Below are 14808 nucleotides of genomic sequence, written 5' to 3'. Positions count from 1 at the left end.
ACAGTTTTAGAGCCCAGCTGAGAAACTCCTTTAGGTGTTGAGACTTGGTAATAAAGCTTCATGGTTTCCAGTTTTGCCTTTAGGCTTTCTGGCTCCTCCCTTTGAGTCACCCACCCCCTTTTTTTTTCCATGAAAGATAGAATGTGCTTATATCTTGAGTAATTTCATTTTACGTATATGTGTGTACATGTGTGTGTGGGTACCTGAGATCAACCTTAGCCATCATCCTTAGAATGGCCATCCACCTTGTTTTTTAAGATGGGATTTCTCACTGGACTGAAGTTTGCCACGTAGGGTAGACTGGCTGGCCAGTGAGCCCCAGGGATTCTTCTGTCTTGTCCTCCCCAGCACTGAGAGTGTACTAGCACATCTGGCATTTTTACATGGGTTATGGGGATCCAACTCAAGTATTTATGCTGGAAGACAAGCATTTTACTGAGCTATCTCCTCAGACCTACAGTCATTTCTCTTAAATTTTCATGTAACTTGTTTGAAATCTGAAGTTCTGTTTTTCAATCCTCATGACAAATGCACAAACCTTAACATACCTCTAATCCCCTTTCCAATTTTACATGTATTTTCATTTCATTTTTAATGTACTCCAATTAATCATTGGTGTATTCGTCTTTTGAGAGAGTCTCTCCCTATGTAGCCCAGGTTAGCCTCAAATTCAAAATCCTCCTGCCTTATCCTCTCCAGTCCTGCAATTGCAGGTATGCACCATGGGAATTTGGTTCATTTCTCTACTTACAGGTAATCAAGATCATGTTTAGTTATTTTTAAATAAATAAGGCAATATCTGCGTATTTGTTGATTTTTTTGTTTTTTGATATTTCTTGATTTTTAAATTACATTTATTTTATTTGAGTGGTGTGTTTGTGTGTATGTGTGTGCATGTAGAAGTCAGAGGCTATGTTGGTTTGAATAGGAAAGGTCCTGACCTCAAAGACACAGATTTGAAGGCTTGGTAACCAGGGAGTAGGGATGAGGTGTGACCTTTTTGGAGTATGCATGGTCTTGCTGGAGGAAGTACATCACTGTGGGTGGGCTTTGGAGTTTCAAATCTTAAGCCAGGCCCAATGTCTCTCTCTTCTTACTGCCTTTGAATCTAGATGTAGAACTCTCAGCTACCATGTCTCCTTGTGTACTGCAATACTCCCTATATTGTGGACTATGGACTAAGCCTCTGGAACTGTAAGCAAGCCCCAATTACATGCTTTCCTTTATAAGAGTTGCCATGGTCAGGGTGTCTCTTCATAGCAATAGAGCACTGAGAGTAGCCATCTTGCTGGAATAGGTTCTCTCCTTCTACCAGTGTGGGTTCTGGGGATTGGACTTAGTTCATCAGGCTGCTGAGTCAGCTGCTGGCCCCTACATTTATTGATTTCTTTCCCAAATGTTCCCTAGCTCATTTGCTTTCCACTACTGCTTCCATTCTACACTGTCCTTCTGGAAAGATTTCTCTTTGAAGCAAATCCTTAATAGGTCCTTAGGTGATACAGAAAGCCATGCTACATCTACGAAATGTCAGTAGCAGTCTGATTCAAGTCCAAAGTGATGGCTAGATGTAAAATGAAATTTATTTGAGGTAGAAGACACATGAGTGATAAGCTCGTTCAGCCTTTGTCTGAAAATGCCTTCATTCCTTTCTTTTCAATACAAAATTTCGTCTCATGATGTGGCAGCTATGAAAATATGCCACTCCAATATCTTGCTCCAAGAAACATAAGTAACAGATGGCCTCAGCCTGCTGTATTCTGAATCTACCAAGGCATCAGTGCAGACAGACATAGCCCCTCAAAAAGGCTGCTGGGAGCAAGCAGCCAGTGACTAAGTATGGCACATATATCAATGCAGATCCATTTCTGCAGGATGTGTGTTTCTTCTGATGGGTATTTTGGGCCTGAGGCTGCTTCATCGGCCTGAAAAACCTTTCCCAGAACTGCACTGCAGTGTTAAGAAGCCGTGGAACAACCTGCCTTCCCCAGGCACCAGAACTGCATTGTCTGAAGGCTCCTTCCCTTTCCCTCTCACAGCCATCTCCCTGATCAGTCATCAGTGGCCAACCCCCTCCTGACTTCTGCTTCAAAGAAAGGCCAGCCCTAATGCATCACTCTGATACTCGAAACCAATATAAAACGCATACAATTAAAGTCCCAGTCCCATCCTTGCCTACATCAACTCCACACACATACAAACAAATGCACTGCCTTAATCTCATTACTTGTATGTCATTTTGATTTGTGATGGAAATATAATAAATATGAGCACACCTTTTTTTAAATTTTGATTTGAGATATAATCTTTGCTTCCAATTGTGTCCCAAATACTGGCATTTCAGCACCCAAAAACCATACTCCACTTTCTTTTCCTTTCTTACATACAAGGGAACACATTATAAACAGTTCTTTTAACATTACTACTGTTGTTGTTGTTGCTGCTACTACTACTATTATTATTAATTTGTGGGTTTTGACACAGGGTTTCTCTGTGTAGCCTTGGCTGTCCTGGAACTCACTCTGTAGACCAGGCTGGCCTCGAACTCAGAAATCCTCCTGCCTCTGCCTCCCAAGTGCTGAGATTAAAGGCGTGTACCACCACTGCCCGGCCAGTCCCTGCATTTTAAAACATATTTTACATTTATTTATTTTATGCATATGAGTGTTTTATCTAGTTGTTTATCTGTCCCATGCATGTTTATATGCATGCAGGGTTGTAGAGGTCAGAAGATACCAATAAATTCTCCGGGAACTGGAGTTGGTGTTGGTTGTAAACTACCATGTAGGTGCTGGGAACGGAACTAGGCCCTCTGGGGGAGCAACACGTGTTCTTAATGGCTTAGCTGAAGTGGAAACTTAAAAGTTCCTTAGAGCGGGGTGGTGGTGGCGCACGCCTTTAATCCTAGCACTTGGGAGGCAGAGGCAGGCGGATTTCTGAGTTCGAGGCCAGCCTGGTCTACAGAGTGAGTTCCAGGACAGCCAGGACTACACAGAGAAACCCTGTCTCGAAAAACCAAAAACCAAAAAAAAAAGTTCCTTAGAAAGTCAGTTGTGTTGGATGGTGTTTTGCTGGGGCAAGCATGTGAAGGAGCGTTTTCCTGAAGTGAACACAGGTGAAAGGCTAAGGCAGACTTGAGAAGGAACGTTTGGCTGAAGCAGACACAGGAGAGAGGATGCTCTGCTAAAGCAAGCATGTGAAAGGACACGTGATGAAGGGTTCTTTGCTAACAACACACATGGATTGGTCCACCTTACACTGTGTAGTTGAGCTCCACTTGTCGGGACTCCATAGAGAAATGCACCAAAAACTTTCTGGTTCTGTGCTTTCTGGTTCTTTCTTGCTGCTTCCCTGGACTTGGGCTGATTGGCAGAGTGATGTCAGCTGAGACAGATGCACGTGCTGAGGCAAGACAGGTGCTGAGGCAGGATCTGTGGGGGACATGTGATGTTTGGAGGAAGTAGAAAAAGGACTTAACGGACAGTGATGGAGGCTGACCTTGGTTTGCTTATAGAGCTAGCCGTGTAAAACTTGGTCTCCTCTCTTCACTGATCTTTGCTTTGCTGAGAGAGTAAAAGTTGAGAACTTCTCCTGGCATTCCTGCTGGTCCCTCCTGCTGAGTCCTGGCTGTCACTGCTAGTTAGTTGCACAGCTAGCTCTATAGGCAAGCCAAGATCAGCCCCAGTTTGTCCCTGGAGTTCTATTTATACTCCCTCCAGACATCACAGTGTCCTCCATGTGTCTTGCCTCAGCACGTGCATCTGTCTCAGCTGACATCACTCTGCCAATCAGCCCAAGTCCAGGGAAGCAGCAAGAAAGAACCAGAAAGCACAGAACCAGAAAGTTTTTGGTGCATTTCTCTATGGAGTCCCGACAAGTGGAGTTCAACTACACAGTGTAAGGTGGACCAATCCATGTGTGTTGTTAGCAAAGAACCCTTCATGCTTCACATGCTTGCTTTAGCAGAGCATCCTCTCTCCTGTGTCTGCTTCAGCCAAAGCTTCACTGCTTCACAAATCTGCCTTAGCCTTTCACCTATGTCCACTTCAGGAAAACACTCTATGTGTTTGCCCAGCAAAACACCATCCAACAGCCGGGCAGTGGTGGTGTACACCTTTAATCCTAGCACTTGGGAGGCAGAGGCAGGCGGATTTCTGAGTTTGAGGCCAGCCTGGTCTACAGAGTGAGTTCCAGGACATCCAGGACTACACAGGAAAACAGAGAAACCCTGTCTCGAAAAACCAAAAACAAAACAAAACAAAAAAAAAAACCACCATCCAACACAACTGACTTTTCAAAGAACCTCTAAGTTTCCACTTCACTTAGCTATCTCTCCTGCACCCAAAATGCCTGTATTTTTAAAATCTCTACATTTGTGGGCTTTTTTCCCAATCTAATTTTATTTTTAAACTATTATTATTTAATATTTAATAATATTATATCTTATAATATAATATGTAATATATGATAGATGCCATATGCTATTTAATATATAACTATAAAATATTTAGTAATATGCTATTTCTAAAATATTATTATTTAAAAGTAACATATATGTTTGTGGGTAAGTGCACATGTATGCTGGTGCGCACAGAGGCCAGAAGAAAGTGTCTGGTACAATGAAGCTGAAGTTATAAGTGGTTTTGAGCAGCTTGGCATGGGTGCTTAGATCCAACATGATGCTCTCTGTAAGAGCTAAGTACTCTTAACACTGAGCCATCTCTCTAGTCCTAGCTTTTCTTTTTAAAAGTATTTTTATATTAGTGTGTGTGTTAGGTTTGGAAGCAAGCATCTTTATCCATGGAACCATTTCACCAGTACATGCTTTTTGTTGGGGGTGTGTGGTGTCCTTATTCTTCTTTTAGGTTTTACAGTTGTCCAAACTAAACTGATTTCACATTATCTTGATTCTTAGCCCACTGTCTCTATTGTAGCAGTGTGGACTTGGATCCTTTCACCCCTCATGTCTGCAAATTTGTGCTAGTGATGGATTGGTTTTCTGACAGCTCTTGAAATATTTATAAGTTTGACAGTGGTGGGATGTCATTCTTCAAATGGGATTTTAATCCAACTTGGATTCTTTGCATTTAGTTTTGCCATGTGTATCAGTTAGGGTGCAGTAAGGAGACAGAAACCATATCAGCAATCTAAACCCAGTTTATGTAAAGAATTACTAAGTAAAGATGATCTCTAAAGGGATGGAGGCCTAGGGGGATGGCTCAGTCAGTAAGACATTTGCCTGATAGTGTAAGGACCTGAGTCCAGATCCCTAAAAGCCCTGGACAATGTTAATGGTGATTTTCTTATAATCCCCATGAGGATGAGACAGGCTGACATCATGCACCTACTGGCTAGATGGCCTAGCTAGCCTATTTGGAGAAGTTCCAGTCCTATGAGAAACCTTATCTCAAAATAATAAAAAAAGAAGACTCCTGGCTTTCAAATGTGTTTTCTGACTTATATGCATACATGAACACACGTGCATGCACCCCCAGACACACCCACCCACAAAGCATGACTAACAGAAGACTGAAAAGAATGGAAGAATAGCATTTCGAGAGGCAGCTATCTGAAGGGATGGATCCAAGGTAGAACAACACACGGGCACTGTCCTGCCTCATCCGGGCTAACATTCACAGTTTGACAGTATAGTTTGTAGCGGTTAGACAGTGGAAAAGCAGCAAGGTAAAGCTGGGCAAAGCTGTAGACAAAGGAGCTGCTTGCCATGGTGCTAGTGAGCTGTTGGTGGTGAACTGCTGTCACCAAATATCCTGTATATTGCTAACAAGGATTAACTGCTGGGATGCTGGCAATTGCTGAATGGTGGTCTCTAGATCTTCTGTACACCACTTGGACCAGAGATGCCAGGAAAAGGAAACAAGCTAAACTAGAAAGACAAGTTCCTGATGTTGTCGGGCTTTGTACTGTTTCTCCAGCACCTTCACCTGACCAAGCTTGACATTGTGAGACCTAGTAACTGCTTATAATACCAATATTACAAATGAGGCCCACAAAAATGGGTGGGGTGGGGCAACTAGGAACTGTGAGACTACAAACTGGTAAATGGCATAACCTGTTCTGGAGTAGGAGTTAACTGGATGGGTGAACTTCTATTATGGACTTTACAGCTTGGGATGACCAAATGCTATGGTAGTATAAATTACAAGAGGAAGCTTTGGAGATTTTAAATACTGACATTTTATGTTTTTTTCCATTACCCTAAAGCTTTCCATATAACAATGTCTGCTTGTAAAGGAGGCCTCACCTTTATGTGGCATCATTACATATGTAATATGGATGTGGAACAACTTACATTCTGGAGCTGGTGCTATGCCTCAGTGGGTACAGTGCTTGCCTAGCATGCACGAAGCTCTGAGTTCTCTTCTTAGCACTGCATAAACTGGGCATGGTGGTACATGCCAATAAAAGGTACAGTCACCTAAAAGGTAGTAAGGAGAACCATGATTACAAGGTCATCCTTGGCTACAGAGTAAGTTGAAGAAGCCAGGAAAAATAAAACCTTCCATTTTTGGCATTGAAATATCTATTCTGCTAACAGATGGATGAATTTAGCTAACAGAAACCTACTTTGAATCACTCATTGCTAAAACACTGACTTCCTTCTATGGAACAAAAATTCACAGACAAAATAACAGTATCTTGGCTCCTGTTAGATTGCTCAGTGGATACTGATGCTTTATGCATAAACCTGGTAACCCAAGTTCCATCCCTACAACCCATACACAGGAAGGCAGAAAGAACCAATTCCTAAAAGTTGTCCTCTGACCTGATCTCCACAGGCATGCCCCTGCTGCCCGACAATAATGGTAGCATATTTAAAAAAGAAAAATAGCAGTGTATAACATTCTCCTGCCACATTTACCCCCACCTTCATCAGACCTGGGACTCCTGAACCATATAAGTAAGCTTTTCTCCCCCCCCCCCCACTTGCTGAGCCCTCTGGGCCAAACGAAGCTGCCTTGAGAAGCCTGTTATCCCAGGAGGATCTCCATTCTCCTGCCACTTCTCCTGCAACCTCTCCTCCTACCTTCGTCAGGTTGGTGACTCCTGAACCATACAGGTAAACTTCCCTTCCCATACCCACAGCCATCTTCCCCCGCTCACTTAGTCCTCTGGGCATGCCAAGCTGCTCTGAGCAGCCTGCTAGGCCAAAGGGACTGTCATTCTCCTGCCAACTATCTGCCCACCTTTATTAGATCCTGAACCATACAAACCTGTGGAACCAGAACCATACAGACTTGCAAATTCAGAACCATACAGCCCAGGGATGCCTACCAGAGGCCTGCCAGAGCAGGACCATCCAGATCAACACCCGACCTCTCCACCCCACGCCCACCTCCCAAATCCTACTACAAGAACATCTAGGGACCAAAGAAAGCCATCCATATGGCTAAAGTCCCTTGAAAGAACACAAGCAACAAAAGCCAGGGGAATATGACACCTTCAGAACACAGCTAGTCCACTATAGCTAGCCCGGATATCTTAACATAACAGAAGCACAAGAAAATGACTGTAAATCCAATCTTCTAAAGATAGAGGCCTTTAAAGAGGAAATGAATAAATCCTTTAAGGAAACACAGGAAAATACAATCAAATAGGCAGAGGTCTTTAAAGAGGAAACAAATAAATCCCTTAAAGACATACAGGAAAAGACAATTAAACAGGTGACGGAAATGAATAAAACTGTGCAGAATCTGAAAGTGGAAATAGAAGCAATAAAGGAAACATAAACTGACGAAACCCTGGAGAGGGAAGACCTAGGGAAAAGAACAGGAACAACAGATACAAGCATCACCAACAGAATACAGGAGATGGAAGAAAGTATCTCAAGTCTAGAAGATACAATAGTAGAAATTGATACTTCAGCCAAAGAAAATGTTAAAGCTAAAAAATTCCTGACATAAAATATCCAGGAAATCTGGAATACCCTTAAATGACCTAAACTAAGAATAACAGGAATAGAAGAAGGTAAAGAGCCCTGGCTCCAAGGCTCAGAAAAGATTCTCAACAGAATCATACAAGAAAACTTTCTGAAGCTAAAGAGATGCCCATAAATATACACGAAGCATATAGAACACCAATTAGATGGGAACAGAAAAGAAAATCCTCCCACCACATAATCATCAAATACGAAATCTACAGGACAAAGAATATTAAAAGTGGCAAGGGAAAAAGGCCAGGTAACATACAGAGGCAGACCTATTAGAATTACACCTGACTTCTCAACAGAGACTCTGAAAGCTATAAGGTCCTGAACAGGTTTCTGGCAATCTCTAAAAACCCACAGGTGCCAACCTAGACTACTATACACAGCAAACTCTCAATCACCATAGATGATTCCACATCAGCAAGAACAAGGAAAGTATCACACACACACACACACACACACACACACCAGCAACATCAAAATAACAGGAAATAATAATCACTGGTTGTATAAGTTAGGGTTTTACAGCTGTGAGGAGATACCATGACCAAGGTAACACTTTTTTTTTTTTTTTTTTTTTTTGCTTTTTCGAGACAGGGTTTCTCTGTATAGCCCTGGCTGTCCTGGAACTCACTCTGTAGACCAGGCTGGCCTCGAACTCAGAAATCTGCCTGCCTCTGCCTCCCAAGTGCTGGGATTAAAGACGTGCACCACCACGGTCCAGCATTTTTTATTTTTTATTTTTATTTTTACATTTATTTATTTATTTATTTATTTATTTATTTATTTATTTATTTATTTGGTTTTTCGAGATAGGATTTCTCTGTGTAGTTCTGGCTGTCCTGGAACTCATTCTGTAGACCAGGCCGCCCTCGAACTCAGAAATCCGCCTGCCTCTGCCTCCCAAGTGCTGGGATTAAAGGTGTGCACCACCACTGCCCGGCAAGGTAACACTTATAAGGACTACATTTCATTGGTGCTGGCTTACAGGTTCAGAGGGTCAGTCCATTATCATCAAGATGGGAGCATGGCAGTGTCCAGGCAGGCATGGTGCAGGAGGAGATGAGAGTTCTACATCTTTATCTGAAGGCAGCTAAAAGACTGGCTTCCAGGCAGATAGGACAAGGGTCTTAAAGCCCACCTCCACAGTGATGCACCTACTCCAACAATGCCACAATACCAAATAGTGCCACTCCCTGGGTCAAACATATTCAAACTACCACACTAGTCATTAATATCTCTCAACATCAATGGACTCAATTTCCCAATAAAAAGACACAGCTAACAGAAAGGATGCAAAAACAGGATCCATTATTCTGCTGCATATAAGAAATATACCTTGGTATGAAGACCAAGATGGGGGACAACCACACAATTAGTGAAGAAATTGAACTATAGCCTATGATACAATTTTCCCTCTCTGTCTCTCTTTGCCTGTCTTTGTCTGTCTCTGTCTGTCTCTTTGTTTCTCACTCTCAGACATGAATAAGAGTTGAAATTTTAAGAAGAGAAATATACCTCAACAATAAAGATAGACATTACCTCAGAGTAAAGGGCTGGACAAAAGTTTTCCAAGCAAATGGACCCAAGAAGCAAGCTTGAGTAGACATTCTAATATCTAACAAAATAGACTTTCAACCAAAAGTAATAGAAGTGACAGGGAAGGACACTTCATACTCATCAAAGGAAAAATCTACCAAGATAATCTCAATTCTGAACACCTAGGCCCCAAACACAAGGGCACCCACATTTGTAAAAGAAACAAGCTAAAGCTTAAATTACACATCAAATCCTACACATTAATAGTGGGAGATTTCAATACCCCACTCTCACCAATGGACAGGTCATCCAGACAAAAACTAAACAGACATAATCACATTAACAGACATTATGAATCAAATGGACCTAACAAACATCTACAGAATACTTCACCCAAACACAAAAGAATATACTTTTTTCTCAGCACCTCATGGATCCTCTTCCAAAATTGACCATATAGTTAGTCACAAAGCAAGCCTCAACAGATGTGAGAAAATTAAAATAATGCCCATATCTATGCAGCCCACCATGGATTAAAGCTGGACTTCAATAACAAAAGAAATATCAGAAAGCCAACACACTCATGGAAACTAAACAACTCAATGATCTCTGGGTCAGGGAAGAAATAAAGAAATTAAAGACTTTCTAGAATTCAGTGAAAATGAAAGCACAACATGCCCAAATTTATACCATGAAAACAGTGCTAAGAGACTCCTAGTAGTCTTTATGTAGGCACTAAGTGCCTACATAAAGAAATTAGAAATTCTCCTACCAGCAATTTAAAAGTACACCTGAAAGCTCTAGAAAAAGATAAGCAAGAATATGAAAGAGGAGTAGAAGACAGGAAAAATCAGGGCTAAAATCAATCAGTTAGAAACAAAGAAAACAACACAAAGAATCAATGAAACCAAGAGCTGGTACTTTGAGAAAATCAACAAGATCGACAACCTTAGCCAAACTAACCAAAAGACAGTATCCAAATAAACAAAATCACAAATGAAAAGGGAGACATGACAACATACACTGAGGAAATTCAAAGAGTATTTAGGTCTTACTTCAAAGGTTTGTATTCCACACAATTGGAAAATCTTAATGATGTGGATGGCTTTTTAGACGGATACGATTTACCAAAGTTAAAGCAAAACTACATGAACTAGCTAAACAGTCCCATAACACCTAAGAAAATAAAGGCAGTTGTTAAAAGTCTCCCAACCAAAAAAAAAATCCAGGGCCACATGGTTTTAGTGAAAAACTCTAAGAGACTTTCAAAGAAGAACTAATACAACTCAAATTATTCCACAAAATAGAAACAGAAGGAATACTGTCACACTCATTCTACGAGGTCACAGTTACCCAGATTCCTTAACCACACAGACTCCCAGGACCCAAGAGGATGACATTAGTCAAAATACCCAACAGTGGGGAAATAGAACCTGAAAAGACCACCTCCAGTAGATAGGCATGGCCCCCAGTTGGGGAATAGGGCCACTCACCCATCTCAAACTTTTTGACCCAGAATTGTTCCTGTCTAAAGGAAATGCAGGGACTGAAGGAAAGACCATCCAGAGATCTCAACTTGGGATCCATTCCATGTGCAGGCATCAAACCCCAACACTATTGCTGATGCCATGTTGTACTTGCAGACAGGAGCCTGGTTATGGTTGCCCTCTGAGAGGCTCTGCTAGCACCTGACTGAGACAGACACAGATGCTTACAGCTAACCATTGGACTGAGCCTGGGGACTCCTAAGGAAGAGTTAGGGGAAGGATTGAGGAGCTGAAGGGGATGGTAACCCCATAGGAAGAACAACAATATCAACTAACCAGACCCCTCAAAGCTCCTAGGGACTAAGCTAACCAAAGAGCATACGTGGGCTGGCATGTGGTTTCCCACTACATAATGTAGCAGAGGACTGCCTTGTCTGGCCTCAGTGGGAGGGGATACGCTAGGTTCTTTGGAAGCTTGATGCCCCAGAGAAGTGGGATGTTAGAGGGGGAGGGAGCACCCTCTTAGAAGCAAAGGGGAAGGTGGATAGGGTGTGGGGGGGGGTTGTGGAGAGGGGACTGGGAACGGGGATAACATTTGAAATGTAAATAAATAAAACAATTAATAGAAAAACAAAGAAAGAGAACGTCAGACCATTTTCTCATATAAACATTGATGTAAAAATATTCAATAAAATACTTGCAAACCTAATCCAGGAATATATCAAAAACATCATCTATCATGATCAAGTAGGCATCATGCCAGGGATGCAGGCATTTCAATATACAAAAATCAATTAACATAATCCACCATATAAACAAACTCAAAGACAAAAATCACATGTTCCTCTCAGATGCTGAAAAAGCCTTTGACAAAACCTAACACTCTTTCATGTTAATAGTATTAAAGAAATCAGGGATATAGGGCAGATATCTAAACATAATCAAAGCAATATACAGCAAGCCAATAGCCAACATCAAACTAAATGGAGAGAAATTTGAAGCAATTACACTAAAATCAGGGACAAGTTCAATATAGTAATAGAACAAAGGAGATCAAGGGGGTACGAATTGGAAAGGAAGAAGTCAAGGTAGCAATATTTGTGGATGAAATGATAGTAAACATAAGTGACTCCAAAATTCTTCGAGAGAACTCTTACAGCTGATAAACACCTTCATCAAAATTAACTCAAAGAAATTAGTAGCACTCTTTTGTACAAATGATAAACACAGGCTGAGAATGAAATTAGGGAAACATCCTTTACAATAGCCATAAATAATCTAAAATACCTTGGTGAAATTCTAACTAAGCAACTGAAAGAACTGTACAAGAACTTTCAAGTCCCTGAAGAAAATTTTAGAAGATACCAGAAGATGGAAAGATCTCCCATGCTGATGGATCAGTAGAAATAACAGCAAAAATGGCTATGTTACCAATCTACAAATTCAATACAATTCCCATTCCCATGAAAATTCCAATACAGTTCTTTACAGAGATAGAACAATTCATATCCTCCCTCCCTCCCCCCCCCTCTCTTTGTTTTTTGAGACAAGGTTTTTCTGTGTAGCCCTGGCTGTCCTGGACCTCAGTCTGTAGACCAGGCTGGCCTCGAACTCAGAAATCCGCATGCCTCTGCCTCCGAGTGCTGGGATTAAAGGCGTGTACCACCACTGCCTGGTGACAATTCTCAACTTCTTATAGAAAAACAAAAACTCCAGGATAGAAAAAAACCAATTCTGAACAATAAAAGAACTTTGGGAGGAATCACCATCCCTGACCTCAAGCTGCATTCCAGAGCAGTAGTGATAAAAACTGCATGGTATTGTTACAGAAACAGACAGGTTGGTCAAAGGAATAGAATTGAAGACCCAGAAATAAACCCACATACCTATGGACACTTGATTTTTTAATAAAGAAGCCAAAAGCATACAATTGAAAAAAGAAAGCATGTTCTGGTGCTGGTCTAACTGGATGTGTACATGTACAAGAATGCAAATAGATTCATATTCATCATCCTGGACAAAGCTCAAGTCCAAGTGGATCAAGGACCTCAGCATAAAACCAGATACACTAAATGTTATAGAAGAGAAAATGGGAAATACCCTTGAATGCATTAGTACAGGGAGACAATTTCTTGAAGAGAACACCAATAGCTCAGGCTCTAAGATCAATAATTGATAAATGGGACCTCATGAAACTGCAAAGCTTCTGTAAGACAAAGAACACTGTCAATAGGACAAAACATCAGCCTACAGATTTAGAAAGGATCTTCACCAACTCTACATCTGACAGAGGGCTAATATTCAAAATTTACAAAGAACTTAAGCAGCCGGGCGGTGGTGGTGCACACCTTTAATCCCAGCACTTGGGAGGCAGAGGCAGGTGGATGTCTGAGTTCGAGGCCAGCCTGGTCTACAGAGTGAGTTCCAGGACAGCCAGGGCTACACAGAGAAACCCTGTCTCGAAAAACAACAACAACAAAAACAAAAATAAATAGCATGCTGGTTGTACTGAGGACTCAGAGCTCTCCTATATCCAGGACAACCCACTGGCCAGGGGCCCTCAGAGCAGCTGCATGTTCTACAGCCACTGTAATATCTGTTCTCCTGCTGGCACCAGCTCCTTAGAAGGTGGCACTCTAAAACCTAGCACATAGACACCAAGGCCCCAAGAGGAGGTAGATGCTGTGTGAGCATCAGGAACATATCCTGTCAGTCTTCAGAGACCCCATTGATTCTCAGGGACCCTGTTTTGGGGATAGGGAGGGTAACCACAGTGGAGATGTGTCACTATTGGCTGAGGGTCACAATTCCTGTTCTGTGTGCTGTGGTGGCCAACTGTCACAGGTCAGAGGGGACAAAGGGATACGGCTAGTCTTAAAGGGTATGAATCCTTAATCCAAAAATCTGAAGTCCAAGGTTCGCCAAGGCCTGTAACTTTCTGAAAGATGTGTGACATCATAAGCAGAACATTCTACACTGTAAAACTTTGTCTTGAGCCTAAAACCATCTTGATGTCTGAACTTCCCTGTCAGCTAAAATTTAGAATATATAAAAAAATCATCTTCCCAAGTAGAAGCAGCAGTTAATAAACTGAAGCTCTCTCTCTCTCTCTGTCTCTCTCTCTGTCTCTCTCTCCCTCTTTCTCTGCTCTCTCTCTCTCTCTCTCTCTCTCTCTCTCTCTCTCTCTGTGTCTCTCTGTCTGTCTCTGTCTCTCTCTCTCTCTCTCTGTGTGTGTGTGTGTGTGTATGTGATCTCTAGAACCTGGTGTCATCCCTGGGTGTGTGTGAGTTTCTATCCCTAGAACTCACAGAATGGAGGAAGGACAGAATCAATTCCCAAAAGTTGTCCTCTGAACTGATCTCCACAGGAATGCTCCCACAATAATAATAAAATAATTAAAAAAATATAACAGAGTACCTTGAAAAACCAAGTGCACCCCCAAGAATAAGCAAGAAAGCCCATGAGCACACTTGCTGGGAGGGAATTAAGCTAGCTGCTTCCCTAGAACCTCTTGCCTCACACTCCTATAATTTGTAAACTATACACTCAGGAAGCAATGTAGGAGGACCACCTCAAATTCAAGGCCCGTCTGGGAAGATTCCAGGCCATCAAAGACAATTTGTAAGACAGTGCCTCAAAGAAATGAAATAAATAATCTCACCGGGCAGTTGTGACACATGCCGTTAATCCTAGCACTTGGGAGGCAGAGGCAGGTTGATCTGAGTTTGAGGTCAGCCTAGTCTACAGAGTGGGTTCCAGGATAGTCAGATACAGAGAAACCTTGTCTCAGAAACCAAACCAAACCAAACCAAACCAAACCAAACCAAACCAAACCAA

The sequence above is a fragment of the Grammomys surdaster genome, unplaced genomic scaffold (genome assembly GCF_004785775.1).
Source record: "Grammomys surdaster isolate TR1022 unplaced genomic scaffold, NIH_TR_1.0 776, whole genome shotgun sequence".
Lineage (NCBI taxonomy): Eukaryota > Metazoa > Chordata > Mammalia > Rodentia > Muridae > Grammomys > Grammomys surdaster.
Note: the sequence above shows the minus strand (reverse complement) of the source record.